The following is a 22,273-nucleotide window of genomic DNA, read 5'->3' on the forward strand; positions in this document are numbered from 1 at the left end:
TTTAAGATCAAGTGCTAAATCAAATTCAGTCATACACAGCCTAGGATTTAAATATATATTTTGAAAGGACAGTTAAAGAACTGTTTAGGCGTCACATCCACCAGCTAATTCATGTTTAAAATAAGTCTGATGCAATCTGAAATAAGTAGTATGTTTATAAGAATGCAATGTTTGTTGGGGCGTCTGAGGCAGTTCGGTGTCAGAAATATATAACCCACCATTGTTCAGCACTCAGAGTCCACTGTGGTCAGAGAAGCTTGTTTAAAGCTCAAATAATTTCACAGCATGGAACTGGGTAGTATAGAAATGCACATGGTATTCAGGTCCGCTTGTTAAAATACATCTGTTCATATGTGCTGGGATGGAGTTGGTAGTCATCTGTCCCACATCACACAAGGCCTGAGAATTGATGTATGAAGGACAGACAGACAAAAATGACAGAAAGATCTATGTGTAAGCCAGTCCAGGATGGTAAAAATTAAATGGAAATTAGTATAACAACAGTAAAAAATTGTTTTTAACAAAAACATTATTTTATGCACATTTAGAAATAAGTAATAATAAGTATTATATTCATGACTGCTAAGATTGCTAAAGGATATTTGAATGCAAGATATTAAAGATGAGGATTTTTATCAAATTCCTACTTAGAAGACTTAAGTGCCAGACAACTTGAAATACTTCTATATCAGCAATAGCATAACGCAATGAGAAAGAGCTGATACCTTCTGAAGTCAATATCATAATCTGTTCTGGTACAGGCCAAATTTAAGTGATTCCTGTTATTTCTGCCACTTACCTCAGCCACTCCCTTTGATCACACCTTATATTCGTGTTGATTCCTAGGTAGGTCACTGAGAGCTTTTTTGTTTACAAGAAATCCAAGTACTGAGGTCAGCCCTTCAACATTGAAATGGACGACTAGCAGGTAGGATTAATCTAAAACTATCCTGTAGTTCTCTTAACTCTTAAAGCAATTCCTTCATTCCCACTAGCAGCACCTTTTTACACAAGTACAGTAAGTGTTAAGCCTCACAAACCATGAAAACTTGAGATAACAGTGGCTGTACATCAAGGTCCATCAGGTGGTGGATATCAAACTGCTGTTCTCAGTGCTGTGGGCTCCATATATTAGCACTCAGAATAGTTGAATCAGCACACAAGTCCATTTCTTGAAAGGTATTAATCTTTTTAAAGGTGAAGAATTAATAACAGAGAGGGAGAGAAAGGGTGAGAGAAATGCAATCTGTTACAGGACTGGGAAAGTGCAAATGAAGATTAGAGCCATAGTTAGCTGTCGCAAGAGATTGCAGCCTCTGGTGAACAAACCCTCTCAACTCACTGGCATTTGTCACTCTGCAGCATTCTAGCCTAAATTACATTTAAAATAATTTTGAGACAGTGGGATTGTTCATAACCTGTGTATAGGAGAATATGAGTATGGCAGGAGGCTAGAAGTAATGAAAAGGGGGAGATAGATTCTTTATTGATCGACACGTATACCTTCCAGAAGAAATAGGCAGAGGGGAGCAAAGCAGTATGGATTTTCTAGCTTGTATTAAACTACAAGATGGAAATAACTGCAAGTACAGAACTGTCTGCAAAAATGCAGAGACTCAGCAGGGCTTTTAAAATAATTTGTGTTTCTCTAATCCCAGTCTTCTACTTGAAGTGTTTCAGAAAAGACAAATGAGGATCAGGAATACATCTACAGAGGAAATGCAAGCAGGTCAGACATGTCCTAATACAGTCAGCAGCTACGATAAACCCTCCTAGGACTGGAGCTGAAGGAAGAACTGGAACCTCCAGTTTAGAAGTCATTTCCTGTTATTTCCCTCTGCTGCTGAAATCAACCCATAAAGCAGGATGGAGCTGCGTTTGGGATTGTGCCAGGCTGAGGACTTGAGGCTTTTTACCAGCACCAACACATTCACTGACAGCAGGGATGGTGGTGCTGGATCTCAACACCCAGTGCCACACAGTGCAGTAAAAGTTTACTTAAGGTTTCTGCTGCCAGTAGAGCTGCAGGAAAAGATGTATGAAACTTCCTTTTCATAGCAAGTACCCAGCCCAGTGAAATCATGGATGGCTTAAAAGAAACATCTTCAGACAGGCTAGTTCATGCCAAATCTCATAAGAATAATTTTGGGATTGATTTTGCCTGTGCTATGAGGACTCACAGTAGTTACATATTTTTATCTTTACTAATACATACTACTGGCGTACATATATATGGATATTAACCTTTTCCTTCATTTATTTTACCTAATCTGGTATACAACTTCAAGGATAATCTGTGCTAAGAGAACCCCTACACTCACTCTGTGATGAGAAAAAACTATTGCTACAGTTATGCCCTGTCTTTTACCATAATTCTGTATCCCTTTATTCTTGCTATAGGTAGGAAGCTTCACAGGTGCACCTGAGAGAGCTGCTCAAAACCCCTTATTTGCCTATATCATCAGTTGCTGAAGTGTCCCATGAACAGGCCTAAATCTTTTCAATCCTCTTCAAGGTCAGTGGGAGAACTCATGTGGAAGAGTCTGCAAGACTGAAGTCTAAATATTTCATTTTAGTCTTGCAAATTAATTTATGAGCAATGACATAACATAATGTAATAGAAGGTTTTTTTATTACTGTTTCAGAGAAAAAAACATGCAAAAAGCACTGTAACTCTGTTGCATAGTAACCTTCATACAAACTGTGGTCCAAAACACTGTGCAAAGTTATATAAAATAATGGTTTAAGTTACATAATGCAGTTACAAAGACATTGTCTGATTAATAAATTAAAGTACTTGATCATAAATCCAATGAGAGAAATTAACAAGCATAAGCAAGACTGAAAAATGCATCTTAAGATGGATATGAGAGGAGATGGAGAATCAGTGAAGCAGACACAAAAAAAGGTTGGCCCATGATGGTAAAGCACAGAAATGGAGTCTTGTGATGAGGAGCTGTAGTTAAGGACAGAAAAGCTCTTGGCAAAAAGGGTGGGAGCATTAAAAAAGGAGCTGGTGCTCCATTGCCTTGTTGCTCATCCTGTCAATTTATCCCTAAGAAATGGGATGAAGTACAGTCAGATTAGACTGGTAGTACTTAAGAACCATTGATTTTTCACAGATAAAAAGAGAGCTGGAAGACATGGAAAAAGAAGCAGAACAGGTTGATCAGATCTGAGAGGACCACTGTGACCAAAGCTGCAGGAGTGGCAAAGGCAAATGAAGACAGAGGATTTAGTAAGCTGGTATAGAGAGCTGAGCTGTTTTGTACCTGGCACATTTATATCCAGAGGAACAAAATCAGAGTTCCCAGAGGATGTGTGCTATAGAGGTGACACTGAGAGGCAACTGGAAAGGTGGTACAAACCAGGTCCTTTACAACGAGGTGAATCAGCTGCAGTCAATCATTGTCTCAAACTCAGACTACGCATGTCCTAATAACCAAAGTGTGAGTCCTATACTAGGGACTCTGAACTGGCTTTTCAAAGAAAAAAATTAAACTCAGCTGTAACAATTAGCTTAAATACATGATGTCTGCAAACCCAAGTACAGTTCTCTACCACTTGCCAAATGAGCATACTGCTAAGAGGCAAACCAAGCAAGGATCAAGAGAAAATCTGAAGCATAAGCAAAGTGATCTCTAAACTAGGTGCTTCACAAAGTCCACAAGCAAGCTTCAGCTTCCTCCTTAGGCAACAATAAGGGATAGGGTAACAAAAGCTTGCAATGAGTTCCAGGTACAGAGACACCAGTAGCTTTCTGGAAGTCAGTAGTAGTCTGAGCAGTACTATCTAGACATCAGCTCTGCTGATGCAGAGGCCACTGTGACACTGATGACAAGGGATTTTAAGAACTCAGATTTTTTTTTTTTTTTCAATTTTGTGACATGCATCTTTGGTCTGGGGGCAATGCTGGCTGGGATCAGCACCATTTTCCCACACCACCTGCAAAGAGAAATCCCTGTTCTAGCAACAAGTATCCCTTTTAATGGTAAAGGCCTACTTTCCTTTCTACCTGCCCAGGAAGAACATCACCTCTCACCTCATTCACCCTGTGCCAACTACTATGGGTGACTCATTCACAAGGTATTTCCACTGGAATGTAAATTCACCATGATTTAACATAAAACAATATCTGAATATGAAGTGATGCTAATAGATGCAGACTAAAAGAGCACTAACAGAATTTGCAAGTGTGCTGCACAGCTCCTTGTCACAAGATGCCATCTTTTAACCCTTTGTGGTAAGCAGCAGGGACCTTCCACTCAGTATAACAATGAAAGTCTGCCACTAAGGTGTCCGGCCAGTCTTTGCCCCACCTTTCCTCATTCAACACCATATGCTGAAAACATTTTCCAGGTAGAGCACCTTGTCTTTAAAGCTGGGATACAACCAGAAAGAGAAAATTGGAGGCAGAAAGATAGGACTTCAACCCACTTTGGTCTCATTTTTAAATGAAGTCAGTGGTTTTTTCACTCTAGATGCCTGCTTACTTATTCAACTCAAGTTCACTCTTAGGGGGATCTTGTCAATAAAGTCAAATCAGGCTCTCTGTGAGCAGAGAGGTTTTGAGGGTCTTTTTTGAGGGCTTCATTAAAAGCAGACAGTTTCTCTAACCTTTTAGCAGAACCTGTTATCTGATGACGTGAATTAAAGTCTCTCAAATGACTAATAATCATATCAAGGCTGCCATGTCAGCTTGTAGATTTGAATAAGAGGGTCTGAAAACATTTGCATGCCTCGATGTGCCAGTGCTAAGAAGCTAATGTGATAGTGCTGTCATAAAGCAGTGGAAAGACATGACTTAATGTAATCTGTCATGTCATATGCTAATCTTCAGCCATTACTTGAGTGCTGTAAGTAAGTAGAAAGCATTTGGGAGAAATCCTTTTCAATTTCTCTGAGTACCACTTCTGCTGCTGGTCAGCTCAAATGGGTTTTGTGCATTTAATGCAGAGCTCAAGTCAAGTTGGTTTAGGTCACACTTAATTAACCAGCACATTGATGGGTTGGGCTGGTACAGCACTATAGAAAATGGGTATTCTTGATACTGCCTAACAAGTAAATATTTCATATGTTGATGAAAAAAACAAAACCAAACAAAAATAAAAAACCCTCAGTCCTTGGTAAGAATAGGTCCATTTCACAAAACCACTGACTTTTTTAAAAAGATGCTGTTTTCAATGCCTGTCTGTGCCTCATTTACCTTGCTTCTACATGTAAAGACAATTTAAACAAAGATGATTATAAATAGTTAAAGACATTTCCATTTGTAACTGCAAACTTTTAAAGCACCTGATATGGACTTGTCATTTAAACAACAACAGACAAGAGGCAGCTTTAAATGCAATGTACTTTTTAATAAGAACAGAGAAAATGATCAAAGGGAAAAATTCACTTATTTGTTTTAGGAAAATGGCACCAACAGTTTTTAAATATACAGAAGGTAGAAGAGGGAGAAATTCTCACAATGCTAAGTATAGCATGTGGAAAAGAAAATGAAACATATTAGTGAGAATGACAGAAATTTCAGCACAATTTTAGCAAAGTGTGAAGGGATTTTGAGTCAATACTTGAAGGTTATTTTTATAATAGCTACAGCCTATTCAAATAAAAGCTTAAGAACCCTGTGCCTTTTGCAGCTCTGAGGATGTTTAGCAGGGCTCAGCAGTTTGCAACCTGCCCCAGCTAAACCTGAAGGCTTTGTGCTCAAGGATTGCAGATCATTTAGATTAGGACTGCCATAAAGAAATGTGGGAACATTACACTCACACCAAGAATAAGAAAACTTTCCTCATTCTATTTTCTTGGTGGTCACATCGGAATCAAATCCTGCAAAAGTCAGACATTTCACAGATCTACAGGAAACAGAGATAGACAGTCTTTACAGTATTAGGTCATTATGTTCATTCTCTTGCCAACACTGGATTGTTCCCCATAGTAAATTCTGAAGTGCTTCATTCAGTCTAAATTTGAAATGACTCATTTTAATAGGGCTTCCACCATTCCCAAAGGAAAAGGGTAAAATATTCTTCCCTCCAGCATCAAGTGTGGCCTTCCTCTTTTCAGATCTAAGCCCCCACCCTGCCTGGCTATGGCATAGGGAAACCTGTGTTTTATTTTAAACCTCACTTTCCCTTGCTACTAAACACTTAAGAGTTTCTGATCAAGAAACAGTCTTCCCCTTCTGGAGGAATAATAAGATGCTAAATATGCTGTTATCTCTGTATGTGATCAGTAATCCTTCAGTTCTTTAATACTAAGATGTTTATTTATGTTCTCCAGCTAAAGACATCCTTCCTTACCATTGAAGGAGTTTAATCCTTTAAAGACTAGTCTTTTAAGACTTCTTTTCTGAAGTTTCTCATCTGCTGATGACACCAGTATAATGAAACAAAGTTCTCTGACTTCCTGCACCACAGAAGTGTTACAGTGGGTCTTCTTCCTATTCTTACTAGAAATACCAATTGGAAAGGCAAGGACTTAGGGCAGATGCAACCACAGGACCTCAAGCCTTCACCAGCTCATCAGTGCAGTAAAATGAAAGCTCAGCTCCTGGTGATTTGTCCAGCTTTAAGTCACCCAAGTACCTCTGCTGTGGAGTAACCCAGGACTAAAGCTAGTCCAGCCTTACAGACAACAGTTTTAAAGAGTCCGTTTTCCTGAATATTGAGTCATGTCTATAGTCTAACAGATGTCACTACCATGAGGCTTCCTCAGATAAACCGCCAGAATACATCAGCCAGCCAACCTATTTATATTTCTTTTTACTCTTTTCTCATATAGAGCATTCATCATTCCAACTTTTTAATAAATTTTTGTTAGTGTTCTCTTAAGTCCTTCCAAACTTTTGACTACCTTTGGACATAATGCCGTGCAGCACTATTGCTAAGATGAAGCTCCTCAGAGCTGTGAGAGGAACTGTGCATGTAGGAAGGGAGGCTGGTGCATTCCACTGTCCTGTGCTGTAATTAAGGGGAATCAAACTATTTCGTTCACCAACAGACAGAAGGGGCTATTTTCAGAGATGAACAGACAAGCAAGCTAAACTTCAGCTATATTGACTTGGTTGTCTCATACTGATCATAGCATGTTTTTCAGAGTATTTACCTTCTACTAGAGACAAATATCTATTCAAACTCACATTGGGCTTTGTCTTTCTGTATCAGCTTAAGCTGTAACTCCAGTTTTGCATACAACTTGAGCTCCATCTGCACACAGTAGGCATGTTTTGGTGGAGTACCTAATACATACTAATTTGAACTCACCCTTGCAGTGAGATGACTCAGGAGACATTTTAAAACATAGGTGATACTCTCAGTCTATCTCCAATGCACCATTGCCTTCAGAGGGCCATCCAGAGACTGCAGGTCAATATTTAGTTCACCTGCTGAGGATACCACAAAGACACGGTTAACACCATCTGTGATGGTTCTTGCCAAGCAGGAGGAGTGTGCTAAAACTACCTACTGATTTCACTTGTGGCAACATGTAGCCAGCCATTGGGAAGAAGTATTTTCGGTTATTGTCCTCTGATTTGGCAGGCTATGACTGAGAAAGTCTTTGGGTATGATTACACACACAGAGTTATCTAAACAAAGCAATCAAGGTCTAAGCTTCAAAATTAGTATTTATTGGTCTACAGAGTGATATTTATCAAGTGTCAGAAAAATATAGAGCACCAAAAAAGAATGTAAAGGTATCTATTATTGTGAAACACAATTGGTTTCCAAGGTTTGTCATAAACTTTTAAAAGAAGGTGAAATGTATCTTAAATTTTTTGCGGTTTATATTCAATAGACTATAGAAAATCAGCTCAAAATGACAGTATTAAACTATGAATGTTTGTGTGCACCATTGCAGATAACTACCTGAAAGATGTAAATCAATAATATAACAGATGGGAAAAAGAGAGATTATTTTTGTATGCAAATGGAATGACTTAAGCTAGCACAAATCAGAAATCAAGACTGTTCAGCAAAAGGTTTTCTGAAGGTTATCAAATTTATATTTATTAGTGATTTTTTCCTGTCATTGAGGGGAACATTAAGACTGGAAAAATACAAAAGTGGCATCCTCCATATTGCTTCCTTCCATAGCAATATGATCTCATTTTTCAGAAATATGATGTAGCAATATGAAAAGGAGACAGAGTTTATATACAGGCTAAGTAAACTAAGATTCAGAAACAATAAATAACATAAACAGATTATTAACAGACTGACTGCACAAAGAAGCAATTAAAAGCACAGAGAAAAATGAAACTGTTTAAAGTTCCCTCAGCCCATTTTGAACTGTTGTCCTACATCTGATTTTTTTCTAAGTCATTTATGGTTTGACCTCTCTGTATGAGAGCGATCACAGGGGCAGACACCTTGCAGTCCTTTATAGGGCTCTGACATTCAGGTAAGAAAAATGAATTTGAGGATCCCTTTCTACCTATTTGCCAATTGTAAGGTAATTTGCTGATGAGATTTCTTACACTCTGTAATATGGATTAATGAAATTAATATGGACTAATGGAAGAACAGTGTTTTACATTTTCACTGAAATATGGTCAGATTTTCTGATATAACACAAGAAATACATACTCAATATTCTCCAGGTCTCACAGGATAAAATCTTTCAAATTAGGAATGAAAACCTAACTTTTTGGAAAACCTAATTTTTACCATATCAGATTAATCAGAAATACTTGGACACAAGGAAGTCTTCCCACCAGTACCACCATTTTCCACAGGGTGGATATTTGTAGAACCTCACAGATGTAGTTTTCTGTTCTCGAGGCACATCTGGTAATGTCATCAGGCACAGTCACTGGGGTGGGTTCCCCATTTTCCTTGGCCCAAGTTTTGGCCTCCCCTAAAAAGATGTATTAAAAGCCAGCGGGCACCAGTTTAGTTCCTTGCTTTTCCATAAGCAACAGGGCCCATGGCAAACAGTCAAAATATTCCCTTAGAAGCTTGAAGTGGCATTAATATGAGCTTGGGACTTTACCAGCCCTTTGAATACAGAATTTAGACTTCTCTACTGTAACACTACACATATGAATGTTCTGAAGCTTTCATTACCTGCAGGCTTTTTTAAAAACAGAAGAATGTTTGATTTGGATGGTTGCATTAAATTAGCGGATATTAATGGATTATACCCACAGCCTCAAAAGTAATTGCCAGTTGTCTACAAGTGACTACTTCTATATGAAGGCCAAAATTATCAAAGCAAACCACAAACAGTAATTCACAGGCATAAAACATGTGCTCCCTGTTTATCTTTCTAGGTCAGTGCCTTTGGTCTAGGCAGAAACTTCATTACTTCTCAGATGCAATAGACAGCAGTTAGAATTCAGAAACTCAGCTTTATTTACAAATCAATGTCCCATTTTGGGGCAATTGTTGTGGCATAGCCACCTTAGAGACCTATACACACTCACATCCAGACCTAAAATGACTGTATTTGAAAGACAGCAGAGAGAAGGTATAGTGGAAAAGGACTTAGTAGTCATATTGTGCAGGCAAATGGAGGGCTTCAGATTTTCTTTGGTACAGATTCTTTCAAAAGCACATAATCCCCAAACCCAAACTATAGTATACGTATACAAATACATGCATATATGTGTGTATGTAGAAACATAAAACTTGCATTATTGATTTATTGTGTAACGCTAAAAAAATGAACTGCATAGGGAAGCAGAAACAAAATATTAAAACGAAAAATTGAATGTAAGAAAAAAGTTCATCGGAGCTCTTTCTAGTCTGAAGCATCATAATCAAATTGCTGTTCAGCAGTGCCAACCCAATAACCAACAAGATAGTTAACCAACATAATAATAAGAACAATCATAAAAAGTGCATCTGAGTAGAACATATCAATTCTGAAGTCTGAAGAAAATTAACTAAATAAATATCTAGAGGGAGGTCTTGTTTATGCACAAAGCTTCAAATGACATTAATACACCTTAAAACTTTTGCAGATAGCTAACAATGCAGTTGTGCCCCCACAGGAGCATTTGTGTCTGAGTGCTGTAACTAGTAAAGAATTTTGTTCACAACAAAATATTGAAACTCATATTAACTCTAACTGGACACATGCATATTTGGATCTGATGCCTAATGCTAGACACTCAAGTTGGTACAAGTCTGCTAAAATACCTATACCATGCATTTGCACAGTGTACAAATTGCTGTAACATCATCTATGCAAACAGTTATTAAACTGAAGCTGCCTCGGTGGAAAAAAAAGTATATGCACCAACCATCCCTGACTGGAAGGATATCTATCCACAATAGTTACACAACAAGCAGTGGCTTCTCAAGACTTTTTTTTTTAATACTTCTATTCCATTTAAAAAACAAACAATCTGTTTTTCCCTTCTAGGTCATTTTGTGTCTTTTTTTTTAATTTTGTATTTTACAGCAGCTATGCGTAATATAGATGAGAAAATACCTGTATCAACACAGAAAATCATTCTGGATGGGAATATTCAAATACTACCACATTAGTATATTTATTTTCAGAGTAGTTGTGGGTTGAGTACTCTAGGTATCTTCAAACACAGACACAGTTATCTCTAGACTGAGGTCTCACATAATAGGGTAAACTTCATAATTTAAGAAACAGAACAGAATATGAGCAACACCTCTTATGATTTGCCCACTCTTGCTTCCATAACTTTGCAAAACTATCTAGTTTTTGTGTTTAGGAAGCTGACCCACTGAAAAAAGCAGCAGAAGTGTGGGTTGTGTTATCTACTTCAATATTTTGTCGAAATTTCAACACCGACATTGACTCTGACAAAGAACCAAGGGAGCCAAAGAACCAAGGGAGCCAAAGAGCACATGGAACAGTGTAAGTATGTGCCAATAGATGTAAATGTAAAAGCTCAACTAGGCAAAAAAACCAACACATCATCTCATCAGGGCAGTTCTGAGATCAGAGATGCTGAAAATAAACAACAAATGATTGTGATATCTGGAAAGAACTACCTGAGAACTATCTGAAGAGTATAAATGCAATAGAAATGCTTCCTTCAAGAAAAGAGGGATACAATAGTCACTCCCAGGAAGTTTATGTTTTCAAAAGGCAGGACTCTCATCAGGATCCTGTTTACAGATGGGACGACAGAAAAGAAATCAAGTTCTAAGCATGCAGTGATATCAAATTGAAAGAAATAACAAATTATGAAGAACACCATAATGAGATATGGAACCATTTGATATTTTAAAAATCCAATTTAATAGATATTAAATGCAATTTGGTGACGTATTCACCCATGAAGGAAACAAAACATACAAAATTATAAAATACTGTAGTCAGCTGATCAAGGAAAGATGACTTTGAAAATATATTATATTATATTGAAGTGATTGCTGGTAGAAAGGAAGAGTTGTCAGAAGGAGCACACTCATGCATTCTCATGTGAATTTAGCAGTCTCCAACCACATGGCTATGGTTAGGGCGTAACAATCTAAATCCCATTTTATTTTAGCTATGAAATGCAATTGCTGTGTTTCTGAGGTGTCAAGGTTTCTACTATCTGAGCCAAAGTCAACTTCTTGGATGGTGAAGCAGTGTTTCTAAAGGAATTTAGACTTCAAAATAGCTGTTACTAAAGGAGTGCTCAGATTGATGAGCTTTGAGTCAAATTAGATCTGTATGGAAGGCTTCAAAAAGAATTAGTCCACAGACAAGGAACAGACACCAACATACATACTGGAAGGATCATACACTCAGGACTTTCTCCATCCCTAAAATTATCATTGGAATTCACAGCTATTACCATCATTATGGCAACTTTACACATTCTGGTTTTTATTTTGACTGCTATGTAACCACCTGCAAAGTAGGCAGGGTAGGTTATTCTAGCCAAAAATTTGTAAATTAAGTCTATTTTTATTAATATGGACAAAAATTAAAAAAAAAAGAGAAAAGGAGCACAACAATTACAAAGCAGAAATCAAACCTTACAAAGCTAATATAAAGAGGGGAAAAAGCAAATATTCTATCAAAATGTTTAACAGATTAGGCCAAAATCAGTCAGTAACAGCAATATCTTCAGATGTGTCATAACAGCATTTAGCCATAATAGAGGGTAAAAATGGCTTTCTGAAGTCTTTCCACACTTTTTGTTTAGTCCAACCTAGGATGTCCATGGTCAAGAATTGAAATTCTTCTCATCTAGAAGGACAAGTATCTTCCAATACACCAGTGTGTTGCCTTTAGGGAAAGCAATCTTTCAAGCAGGCAACATTCTTTTTTACAACACTCTTCTAAAACTACCCTAAAACTTTGTGAAGGTAAGCTGAAGGGAAATGACTTTATTTATCAACATAGAATCTCCCCTTTCTTTTCCACTTCACCCTCTTTAGAGAGCTTTTGCTATTATTGTACAATTACCTCAGGATTGCTCTTTATCCAAAGACTGTTCCAGAGGTAAGAACTGGGAATAAAAAGAGGGAATAAAAGGGAGGGGGGAGAAATCTCAGGTTCATGGCTTTGTCTATGTGCTTATGTTTGTTTGCCTCTTTTCCCTTTCCTGCAGTGTTTTGCCAAGCAAACTTTAAATAGAAATATATTCAGCATCTGCTATTGTATTGAAGTGTCTCAGGCAGTTCATAAGTCTATCACAGTTAATACTAGTTTTAGTCATTAAACAAAAAATGAATACTTTTTCTCTGGCTCTTACTATATATACAAATCACTCCTTAAAATTGCCTCAAAATTCACTTGCAAGTACTTCAACCGACATTAACATGATCTAGAGAACTCAGTTCCTGTAGTATATGAAGGTGCTCCTACTCTTCTCTTGAAAAGCAAAGGTTGTTTATACTGAGTATCCTTCATTCACTTTCATCTTCACCCCCACAGAACTAAGTGCCAAGATTCCTCTTTCAAAGGAATCAGACCTTTGACCAACCTGGTTTTCCCCACAGGCTGAGGAAAGTTCAAAAGAACAATAGAGGAAGTCTGACCCACTCTTGTTCTGTGAAACAGGCTGTAAATGCAAACTATTAAGAAGAAGCATGGCTTCACTACTCAGCACACAAAGGACAATGTTAAAGAATGCAATTAAGTGTTTCACAGACCCTCAGCTCTTAATTTGCAATCTATCAAATAACCATCATCTACAGACTTCTCCTAATTTTTAATTAATGACGTCTTAGTTTGGGGTACAAATATTCAAGACAGAAAGTGTCAAATCATGGAGCAGAACCAAAGAAACATTGCCTTGAATAGTAGACAGAAGAAACTCATGTGATCAGGATGAAGCTGGAAACAGTGCTGACTGTGGTCATTGGAAGTGAGGTAGTTGAGATTGAGAAAGAGAGCTGATGAGAGTAGTGTAAATGGGGTGCTGAATTACTTAACCACTTATTTCCTTGCTCTTTGTTTGTGTTGGCATACAAGAAGTCTAGCAATCTTAACCAGCAGCTGATAAAATCTAAGTGTGTGGCTAGGTAGACAGAGAAGTAGACGTGTACATCATCACAGAGCATAAATAACATTGGCTAAAAACCAGAATAGCTTTGTTTCATATGTCACAAAGTAGAGACAGAATACTATGTAGCATAATACAACACACAAAGCTGAATTAAAGTGAAAAAAATATATTGAAGCCTTCTGTGATTTTAGCTCAACGGGGGAAGTAGCACTTGCAAACTTGTTTAACAGAGGTTCAAGATATCTTGTATGTGTCTGTATATGAATCATTCCGTTAGTAAGAAAAGACACAGTAAGTAAAAATTTTAGATAGGGGGCCTGGCCCATGGAGTCCACCTCTCCCACAAGTAGAGTTTGGATACATTCATTGCAGAAAAACAAAGCAACGTGCTTTAGGGATGATAGATATCCATTCTCTTGAGCTTTAGAGGAACCCAAGAAAAGGTGTCATATTCAGAAAGAGTAAATAACAACATGGAAAACAGGTAAGCAAAAAATGTTTTATATTAATCCATCTACAACAAACCATCCAAGCACATGGGAATTGCAACAGTAAACAGTACCCATTCAGAAAGGCTCCAAAAGTACCTACTCTTTTTTTTTGTTTCATAAGTGACAAGGTACCTAGTGTTTCCTCATGGCAAGTTCTTTGCCACAACATCCAAAGCCACTATAAGGTAAATACTTTGTGATCTTCATCTAAAATTGCAAAGCATATTCCAATGAATGATATATAGAATTCTGCATGGTTAAAGAATTGCTGAAAAGAACTACTGTGCAATGCTTAGGAAACCAGCCTCAGACTGTGCTGCAGTATCAGCTCTTTGCTTTTCTGATCATTTCTGTTTCTGTCATTGCTACACTCAGAACACATACTCTTCTGAATGCTCTAATCTGATACTCTTTTTAGCTGGTCTGAAGTGATCAACATCTCAGTGATCTTTGCTCTATTGTCTGTCAAGAAAACAAAAAGGAAAGGCAAGTATGGCAAAGAATAAGTCCAGTCTTTATTGACTGGGGATGTTTGCAAAAGCAGACAGAAAAATTGAGTGAAGGTATTCACACTGCTGGTGTCTAACACGGGGGGGACAGGAAAATTCCCTATACCATCAGTAAATAGATGGGCAGTTCTTGAGGTCCACTTAGCAGAATGAAATTTTCCTCTTTGAACAATTTGGGATTGTTTTTCTTTGTATTTCTTGCCCCCAATTAATTTTGATCTGTTTTCTTTTGTTGTTTCTGTTTGTTGTTGTTTTTTTTTTTTTTAAGTTTCCCAACTAGACCTTGCAATTGCAGACTTAAAGAAAAATTACTGTTAGTACTTTCTACCTGTGAATTGGACCACACAGCTGGACTCTCTGTTTAAAAGGAAGGGTCCAAGTTTTGGAAGATGCTGAATACTCTCAGTTTGATAACTTCATAGATCAGAAAATCACTTGGCAACAGTACAGATGCAATTATTTTTGGATTATTTAGTCTGACATCTGTCTTTCTTAGGCAGACTTTTTCCCTCCTGGTCTGTTCTACCCACCCCACTATCCCTGTACAACCTCTTCTTGTTTTTGACTTCTGAACTGCACATCCATACAGCCCCAAAATTCCTTCCTTCCAGCATAGTTGAGAAATAGAGGAGTTTTCTAGGGCGGGTTTTCTTCACACCAATTCCACAGTCTTCATAACCAGCAAGCATGAAAGATAGCAAGGCAGTGACAAAAAGTGTCCAAGAGACACTTCTAGTCAGAGTAGAAGCCAGGGTATGGCAAGAAGCTGGACATTTCGTTGTATCACTTTTGTTTTTTTGTTCTGTAACACAAGAGCAGAGTTTCCTCCCAAACCACATGCATTTTTAAAATGCCTTTTTTTAAAGGCTGAAGTCGTATTTCTAAAGAATCATAAATTTTCATACTACATTTCAAACTGTAAAATAATAGAATAATTTTTAAAACCTGTATTCTAGTCAAGAAACAATTTACTATTAGACAAGTACAAGACACATCAAATGTGCTAGGAATCTGAGTTTGGTTAAAGAAAGGATTTCAATAGGTACATTTCAAAGTTATAATGCAATTAGAATTAAACCCACCCTTCAACTTGTGTAGCTGAACACTTTAATTTTCAAGATAACTGTGCCATTCTGCTACAGTAGCTTGTTCCAGACTTCCCTATCTGTGTGATATACTATGTATGAATGATATAACATTAACCAAAATCTAAAGGTGTAATAGCAACAAAACCAACCCCTCCATACAAGCTGAGAACTGTCTTTCAGCCAGTATGCATGACCGTCAACATAAATTAATTCAATCAACAGAATACTATTAACATTTTTTCTTCATCTATTTTCATTTTCTAAGCAGCTCAGCTAAAAAAAAAGAAAAAAAAGTGCCGTTTCTTATTCATTGCTGTTAGTTTCACATGTTAAACAAAGACAGACCAACCTTAAGCCTTTTGATAAATATGATACTGTGGTAACTGCAGCATTCACTTCATATCCCATTTCTCCAGCTTCCTGTCAGCCAGATGTCACTTGCAATGCAAACACTAGAAAAATATGAAATAATAATTTCATACATCATCTATGTGAGCACGAGCCAGTCAAACATTCAATACAAATTCAAACTGCTACTACACATAAAGCAAATATCATCCAAATAATATTTAGAATGATTGAAAGGCTTTTGATTTGTAAGTGTATTCTCTTAAGCTAAGTGGTCCCCAAGACCATCTAGAAAATTCAATTGTTTCATTTTAAAATGTTTTCTGCCCAAAATTATATCAAATCCTAATGTCTCAGTAGAAACACATGGGATTGGATTGCTGACTGGGCGCCCGATGTCAAACAGGAATCTAATTTTCCAATGGCATTTCCTCATACTGTCTCACCAAAACACAAAATTGATAAAATTTTAATGGATAATTTTCAGAGCAGGACATTAGCCATCATGCTGGGAAATAGTGCAGGAGAACACCATGTAGCATCAGAAAGGCAATGCATCAGAAAACAGTTTGAATAAATATTAATATACAGTACATGCCTTATATTTTTTATTTTTCTCCTGCAAGAAGAAACAGAATTCAGAAGTTAAGGTTTGCACTAACAGACACATCTCTCTTCCCCTCCTTTTCCAAGGCATTTTTTTACAGGTGATCTCTTAAAAATATAGGTGGGATATGCTACTTAAAAGGGCACAACGTTCATCTTTTACTGGGGTGACACAGTCACAGTCAACACAGTCCTCTTCTCATTGAAATCAATTGTGAAAGTCATATTGACTTCAATGACTACACCACTAACCACTCCAGGTAACAAAATGCTTTTGTTAAGTAACTCTACAGAAAAGATTGCAATGATGGAATAAATAAAATATCACCCTTCTGGACCTCCTAAAAGGGTGAGGTACTGCAAGCACTAAACATAACACCAAAAGCCATGACATAACAAAAGATGAAAAGGACTAAATCCTACTCTTCATGACAAATAAGTTATACTAGGGAGAAAGGTACTAATTAACTGTATTAGGTTATCACTCAGTAATGATGCAAAATATGTGTATGGAAATGTGTTATTTAATACTTGTTCTTCTCTGAATAAGTCTCCTTTTGATTAAGTTAGGTCATTAATCATTTAAATTTGAGACTTATTTAGAAAATACAAGTGGACAAGTGAAAAGAAAAGTGATATAAGATTTTACTGACCTTTGTAATTTACTTTGAATTTATAATGAAAGTTCAACACAGTGGAATATACGGTGAACTGGACTGGCTCAGCTTCCCAGCAACTACTTCATTTCATTTATTTCTAGTTGGGTTTGACGTGTGTGTATATATATATATATATATATTCAGCATATTCAGGTGATTGTTTATGCTGAGAGAGAGAAGAACAGCAGCATTTATGTTTAGGAGGTCTATACCTGCTTTCATCAAGAGTTAAGCATGAAAAAACTTTAATAAATATCTAAGACTTGCAAAACATTAAAAAGACCACAACAAAGTAAAAACACTGTGATTAAAGTAGAGGTTTAATCTTCTGGGGGGAAAAAAGCCTGTCCACACTGCATGCCAAGTCTGCCACAGGTTACGATTTTTCTTTCATAGTGATCTGAAAAATATCACTAAAATCCTCAAATTGGTTAAAGACTAGGGGTGGTCATGTAGCCAAAGATACCTCCATGGCTACAGCTTTCATTCGGAAATGCAAAATATTTCACTGCTCAGAGGCCAGAACCATTGAGAAGAAGAACTTAATATCTTTTTAGAGTTTTTGTGGCTGACTGCACCTCTCTTCCAGTTAATCTTGGTAGGAGACTCCTCTGGATCTAGCCAATAAAATGCTTTTGGCACAATCCAAAAGCTGTGCCAGAGCTTGCTGATACGTGGCTTCCCCAAACCCCAGCTGGGAGTCCAACATAACCAACCTAGGGGCCAATCAGAGAGTTATGCCCCTTCCCAATGCTTTTGGCATTTTTGTAACACCAGTGTACCAGAGTGCCACATCTAGTCCATCTTCCATGCCAATCATCTTTGTTCCTCCTGTAACTCAAAGGAGTTCCCCATTCTAGTTTTAAAAAGAAAACCAGGGGGAAACAGAAGGCTGAAAAATGAAGGCTGAGCTGGAGGCTTCTTCTTTGGTGTGTCTGATTAGGCCCCTTCCTTCATCTTTCCTGTTCCATTCTCTACAAAAGGAAGGCAGTCTCCATTCTCTCTGTTCTTCAAAGGTGGCAGAGGAGAGCTCTGCTTGCATTGCATAAACATTCAACTGGGAAAGGTATCCAGTGAAGGAAAGAAAGTATTTCCAGAGAACATTGAAATTCTCAGAGGGTTGGCAAGGTCTGTATTGTCTTGATTTGGCTGCTCACAGTAATGAAATCTAAACAGACTTTTATTAACAAGCCTTTTCACACCTCCTCTGCTCTCAGCAGCTGAGCTCAGCACTGAGAGAGAGACTATAATGCAGTAACTTTGAGAAGCTTTTTGTGCCTCTCTCAAATGGAGCATGCACTGGTTACCTAACTGTGCATGAGTACAGTACAGCACAGGCATCAGCTTCTGCCAAAACTCTATTACTGGAGGAAATTGCAAAATTGACAGATTTGCCATTTTAAAGTCATAATGGCCTGAGAATAAAGAGGAGAGCGAAACAGACAATTCCCCGGGAGACTTGCTCTGCATCCTGCCTGATCCACAGACAGCCTTTGGTAGCTCCAGAGCTCAGAAGAACGCTTTAATTAACGAAATAACTTATGAATCTACTTCTAACTTTGCAAACACCACCAAACTTTTATTTTAACCAGAAAAAAGTAACTGAGAACACATCATAGCTGCAGACATTTTTCTTTCTCATTTCTAGAAAAATGTGAAGTCTGAGATTAGTCATTTTATCTGTCCCTTTTTCTCCTTGAAAGGATTTCCCTTCTCTCAGTGCCAGCTGAACCTCTCTTTTCTGGTTCTTTCCTTTTAAGATTTTGAACTTTCTAAGTAAGCAGATAGATGAACAACTATCTGTCCAAGAGTACAAGACATTGTGCAACATATTCAGAGAACCTAATACCAGGTAGGTAGATGTTGGAGCTGATGGAGAGAAGCAGGCACAGCAGGATTGCTACGGAGGCTGCTGGCAGTTTGAATAACTGGTGCATCTGTACAACTAAATAGCAGATGTTGACTCAAACACCACATCCCCTTGTATAACTTTCTGGTGGTTACCTATATCAGGTACTTCATCAAATAAAACCTGAAATCATTACAGTAAGTTCTTCACACAGTGAAGGAGCCCTGTATGCAGAAATATACTGTGCTGTTTTCCACAAGCTGGACTTCCTAATTGATTACACAGAGAAATGATACCATAAATACCACTTTGCAATATTTACACATGAAAATGTGCAGTTGGGCATAGGTTGGTCTTCGTGTCTGTGTTCTCTATGCTTAAATGTTGTTTAGATACACATTTGCATCTCCAAGACAAAGTACTTGTTAATTACCTCATGTTTGCACTGTACTTTCAGGAAGGAAAGCTATATAAGTGCTAAGTGCTATTAACATCATCTCCTTCTATTTTCCTCTTTCAGCTTTTAAGTGAATATAGCATTTGTGAAAGTTGTTGGATTGACAGCTCTGGAGACTGAAGTCTAAAGTGCAGCACACCCGCTGAGCCAAACAGAACTAAAACGTACAAAAGCTTCTCACCAAATTTTAAATACATGCTTCATTTAGCTATTGTTCTATGATGGCGTGTAATACCACTATGAAAAGTTTTGCTGCTCCCATTTATTTGTTCTAAACATCAGTTCAAACTCTTCCTTTATTTCCTACTTTCAAAAATAATTTCTTGCTGATGTGCAACACCCCAGAGACTGCTTCCCTGTCTTCAAAATCCTACGTTACAATGGAAGGCTGTTGAAGCATAACTTCATGCAGTCAGGTACAATGGTGCATCCTGGCATTCACTTTGCACATCACAGAAAAGTACATTAGCTAATCTCATACAGTTTTAGTACTGATCACACTAAGTGCTTGTCTGCAGAAATGTACTCTATATTATAATCTAAATCTGAGGCAAGGAAACTTCTAATGGAAGATCTGCTCCTCTAGCTAGGAACGCTAGCATTTCTTAGAAAACTAAGTCAATACTTAAACAACAATTCAATGTTTCCTGAGAAATGGGGCATCTTATTTTGGTTTAAACATTAGACTTCCAGGAGTACACTTTTACCACTGAAACGGGTTTGGTTTTTTTTTTTAATTTACTTTTTTGAAATCCTTTTTGGTATACCCAAAGACAAAGTCATACCTTCTGAGAAACACCTGTTTGCACAGGTACCTTCAGATCACTTTTAAAGTCTTCCCAAGATTTCAGCTAGGGCCACTGCTTCCTCCAGGAGATTGCCATTCCTGCTTTCTTGTAAACAGGTTCCCCGAGTTACATAAACATTTACTGGCTGTTGGTTTCACACTCTCCTTTTATCCTCTGTCTGCTTGCCTCCAGCTGGGACTGTTTCAGACTTTAAGTGAAGGAGCTGATCCTCATTGGGTAGAGCGAGCACATGAGATGCAGAACAGCTGCAGTGCGTAGAGCTGATATTAACAACTGCTGTTTCAGGTGCTTCTAGAGGATTCCTTCACTTGTCTTGACAGGTTCCAAAGAGCAAATTTCGTGACTGGGTCTTCAGTAACTTCAAGACCCGGCACTTACAGAAAATCATTCCTTTCCAATTCCAGTTACTTTTTTAGTTCAGGAAATTTCTCAGGGCTTCTTGTCAGGACAGGCTAGTCTTTTATTTCAGCCTGCAATGCTGCTTCTTTCTATTTCATCTTGATTTAATGTCATTAGTCTTCTTTCACAGAAACCTGAGCATTCTTTTCTTAATTTATCTAGATGGTACCCTGACAGCAGCTCCTTTGATCAAGACTTTGCCATTTATGTCTCCTCTCCCGTTAATCATTCTCTGAAATGAGATTTGTAGTAAAAAAATAATTTAATCAAGTCTGACTGCCTTCAAATTTCTTGGCTTGCTGGGATTCTGGATGCTCACTTAGGCCAGGCCCTTTGGAGACACTGTGCTTTCTCTGGTTTACTAAACAGGCTGTTTGGGCTATTTTCTTATACCGGAGGGTCAAAGCAGGTTTTACCATTGGTGAAACAGGATGCAGTTATGACACCCAGACCCTTTGCTTTTTGATAGTTCTACAAAAAAGTATCTCTCTTTTTCTATTTTAAAAAAAAAATTAATCTGGAGGCAAAGTGGCCACATGATAATTTTTCTTGTCTTTGCTTCTTGGAAAACAAGAATTCTCTATTATGCTAAATATCTGCGCTGAAGTCCAGGTTCCCAGATGTCCTCTTTCCTTCAGAGATTGATGTTCTATCCCTTCCTAGGTGGAGAGAAAAATGCAAAAGACTAATGATTCATTGGTCAGTGATATCAAAATAACGTCTCTATAAATGTGGTCTACACCTTAGGTTTATCTGCCTCATGTTTTGTGAGGTCTGATTCTGAATGAAAATCTTCAGCTTGTAAAACACCTCAGGATCTCTTCTCAGCAAGATAGTCCAAGTCATACAGGTCACACCTGTTCTCTCTTGCAAGTTGAATTCTTAATTGCTGTGTCCAAGGCATTTGTGGCCTGGTTCCTAAAAGTCTAAAGGGCCAACCATGACCAACATCCTCACTTGTCTGGCTAGTGAAAGTCTCATTAAGAGTATATAGCTCATCTGTGAGATGAAACTTTCATCAACCTGAGATGATAAAATGAACTGCCCCAAGGGAATAATAAATACCACAATACTTAGCACCTTGCCCTTCAATGAGAAGCACATTTCTTCATGACTTTGCTGGCATAAGCATGGATACAAGAATGAGCCTAAACTTACTTAAACAAGAGGACGTTAAGCTCTTAGAGAGCATCCAAAGGAGGTCAACGAAGATGGTGAAGGGCCTTGAGGGGAAGCCATATGAGCAGCAGCTGAAGTCACTCGGTCTGTTCAGCCTGGAGAAGAGGAGACCGAGGAGAGACCTCATTGCAGCTACAACTTCCTTGTGAGGGGAACAAGAGCAGCAGACACTGACCTCTTCTCTGTGCTGAGCAGTGACAGGACCCAAGGCAATGACCTGAAGTTGTGCCAGGGAGGTTTAGGTTGGATACTAGAAAGTAGTTCTTCACCCAGAGGGTGGTTGGGTGTTGGAAAAGTCTTCCCAGAGAGGTCGTCACAGCACCAAGCCCAACAGAGTTCAAGAAACATTTGGACAATACTTTCAGGCACCTGGTGTGACTCTTGGGGATGGTCCTGGGCAGGGGTGGGAGTTGCACTCGATGATTCTTGTGGGTCTCTTCC

General features: G+C 38.0%; 1 long non-coding RNA gene across 1 annotated transcript in view; it reads right to left on the minus strand.

The window, feature by feature from the left end:
• LOC113972866 overlaps positions 1 to 21,881 on the minus strand; it is a 254,524-nt gene extending 232,643 nt beyond the window's left edge. The window contains exons 1-2 of the long non-coding RNA XR_003536044.1: positions 20,231 to 21,881; positions 15,876 to 15,978 (exon numbers count right to left, since the gene is read on the minus strand). This is a non-coding gene — a long non-coding RNA (uncharacterized LOC113972866). The remainder of the gene's footprint in view (positions 1 to 15,875; positions 15,979 to 20,230) is intronic.
• Between the last annotated feature and the right edge of the window lie 392 nt (positions 21,882 to 22,273).

Source organism: Neopelma chrysocephalum, unplaced genomic scaffold (assembly GCF_003984885.1).
Source record: "Neopelma chrysocephalum unplaced genomic scaffold, ASM398488v2 Primary Assembly neopelma1_97, whole genome shotgun sequence".
Lineage (NCBI taxonomy): Eukaryota > Metazoa > Chordata > Aves > Passeriformes > Pipridae > Neopelma > Neopelma chrysocephalum.